The sequence below is a fragment of the Chiloscyllium punctatum genome, unplaced genomic scaffold (assembly GCF_047496795.1).
Source record: "Chiloscyllium punctatum isolate Juve2018m unplaced genomic scaffold, sChiPun1.3 scaffold_1179, whole genome shotgun sequence".
Lineage (NCBI taxonomy): Eukaryota > Metazoa > Chordata > Chondrichthyes > Orectolobiformes > Hemiscylliidae > Chiloscyllium > Chiloscyllium punctatum.
Genome location: NW_027310913.1, coordinates 1 through 2,500, shown reverse-complemented (window position 1 = coordinate 2,500; position 2,500 = coordinate 1). Strand labels below are relative to the sequence as shown.

The window sequence follows — 2,500 nt, the reverse complement described above, 5'->3', positions numbered from 1 at the left end:
GTTTCAACTTGTCTCGCGAGGGTGGTTTCGGGGCCAGCAGGAGAGCTCGTCGGGGTAGCAGGCCCTGCAGCCGTGGTCACCGCCAAACCCCCCACAACTGTTGGGCGCCTACCTGCGCGGGGCAGGAGGACACTTTCCGATTTCAAATCTCCGTTTGCCGAGTCCACCCCGAACGCACGCGGGCGGGCGGGTTCGCATCACCCTTCGTCACAAGGGGCGAAGCCCGTTCCACCGTCTCGTCAGTAGTGCCGACCGGTCTGTGATCGACGAGGGGAGCCACACCAGGTCCGGCCCTGCTGCTTGGCGGCACCGCGTCGTCGGGAGCTCGCGACAGACGGAGGGTTTCGGTGTACTCTCCAGCCACGGGAAACGAAGCCGGTGATGCAGGCGCCGGTCTTTCGCTCCCAAATCGGCTGGGTTTACATCGTTGCTATCTAGTCACGCTCCCTTCAAACCCGACGGGGTACCTATTCCCCTCACCCGTCTGTGCGTATACAGCCTCTTTGCACTTGCGGGATGGGGGTGGTGGTTTAAAGACTCTCGAGTTGCCGCCCGTCGGTCTCCGAGCTCCGTGCAGTAGTGATCCCCAGCGAACTGCCAGCAGGGCGAACGAGCGATCCCGCTCTCGGTCGGGGCGCCTGGCGTCGATCGGTGGTCGGTGGCTTGCGGGCAAGCTGCGCTGTGAGTGTGGGAACGAGTATGACGAGCCGTTGCCGCGACTCCCAGTCCACCTCGGCGGTGGCTGGGCCGGGCGGGCGTCTGCTCGGGCGAGTGCCGCCCCCGCCTCCTCGCAGGAAGTCCGCTCGCCGACACGCCGCCACGTGCACGCGTCAGTGACGCTGCCGAACCGATGGCCGGTGCCCGTTCCCGCCTCTGCTTTTCCTAGGGCAAAGCTGCTGCACGCCTCGTGATACTAGGCGGGCGACATGGTGGCGGTGATCCTGCCTCCGTCGCTGCGGTGCGTTGGGGCACGCATCGCCTCTTGGGCGCCCTGTCCTCCTCCCCCCAATAGACGTATGTTTCTGCGGGCCGCACCAGGATGGTGCTCCCCATCGCTTCACGCCACCCTGCTCCGCCCGCACGCCGGCGTGCAGGTGGCTGTAGCTCAAGGTGGGGAGCGTATGTGCGGTCCGGGTCGCTTTCCTCTGGCGAGGGAGAGACCTAAAACAAACTCAGACAACTCTTGACGGTGGATCACTCGGCTCGTGCGTCGATGACGAACGCAGCTAGCTGCGAGAATTAATGTGAATTGCAGGACACATTGATCATCGACACTTTGAACGCACTTTGCGGCCCCGGGTTCTTCCCGGGGCCACGCCTGTCTGAGGGTCGTTTGGCAATCAATCGCACTCGCCTTGGCTGGCGAGAGCGCGGCTGGGGTGTCGCAGAGGACCCGTCCTCTTTGTCCCCCTAAGTTCAGACTCCGGAGCCCTCCGGCGTCGGAGCGCTTGGCCTTTCCCCCCCACCCTGCACATTCCGTTCGTCAGGCTCGACGCCATCCCCCCGCCGGGGAGCGCGGCCTGGCGTCCGTCTGTGTCGTGGCAGTGGGGCCAGCACGGCTGTCACCGGTCCCAGAATGGCTGTCGGTGGTTCACACTGTGTGTGTGTGCCAACCCTCCTGGTCTCTGGGACACGGAGCTGCCACGAAGTGTTGAGCCTCCAGTGGGGGGTCTGCCTAAGCTCTGCACGTCCGCATTGGGTCCGTCTCTCGGTTGGCTGGCAGTGGAAAGAGTGAAGGGAGCCGCGGAGGTCCGGTGCTGGTGCGCCGCCGGCCTGACCGTGGAGCTCGCCGGTTTGACACGCTGACCCGACTCGATGGTTGATCGATTGAGAGTGCTGGGAGCTGCAGGCCGCCCGCTGCTGCAGCCGCCCGTCTCGTGGTTCGTCCTCGGCCTTAAGTGGCCGGCGGGGCGTCTGATCCTGTCTCCCCTGCTGGCGCCGAGTGCCTGGCCGAGGGAGGAGGTTTTCGTCGAACGCTGTGACTTGGACGGTCGCACGCGCGTGGATCGCTGGCTCTTGGCTCTCCCGTTCAGTCCGCACGTTTTCCGCTCCGTCCTGCCACCGGTCTCGGGAGGTACGGAGGGGTTGGCGGGCGTGGTGTGTGCTCCGTCACCGTGCAGGCACACCTACCACGCCGTCGGCCGACCCCCGCACGGTCCTCCTGGCCATCGGGAGGACGGCGGAACGTCGGGCTGTCGGGGGCCAAGTCGCCAGAAGGCCACCGCTGTGTCTTCCGTACCCTGTCACCGTCGGCGTGCCTTCCTCAACTCGTCCGGCTCGGGGCCGCTGGGTTCAGGAGCGGCGTCGCCCGCCGGCCCCACTGAAGGCCGTGCCGTTCCGCGGCTGGCGATCGATGTGCGTGGCGTGCCTGCGCGACCGTTCGCCACTTGAGCCTCGGCACTCCTCTCTCCCTCTCTCTGACCGTCGGGCAGTCTCTGTCTGCTGGTGCCATCGCACGTCCCGGGCGGCGGGTCGTCACCCCCGCGACCGGGCCTCCGGC

General features: G+C 66.6%; 1 non-coding gene across 1 annotated transcript; it reads left to right on the top strand.

Moving 5' to 3' along the window:
• Positions 1 to 1,178: 1,178 nt before the first annotated feature.
• Positions 1,179 to 1,332, top strand: LOC140474792 (5.8S ribosomal RNA). Its single transcript, XR_011959423.1, has one exon. It is a non-coding gene; the product is annotated as a 5.8S ribosomal RNA (ribosomal RNA).
• The last annotated feature ends 1,168 nt before the right edge of the window (positions 1,333 to 2,500 follow it).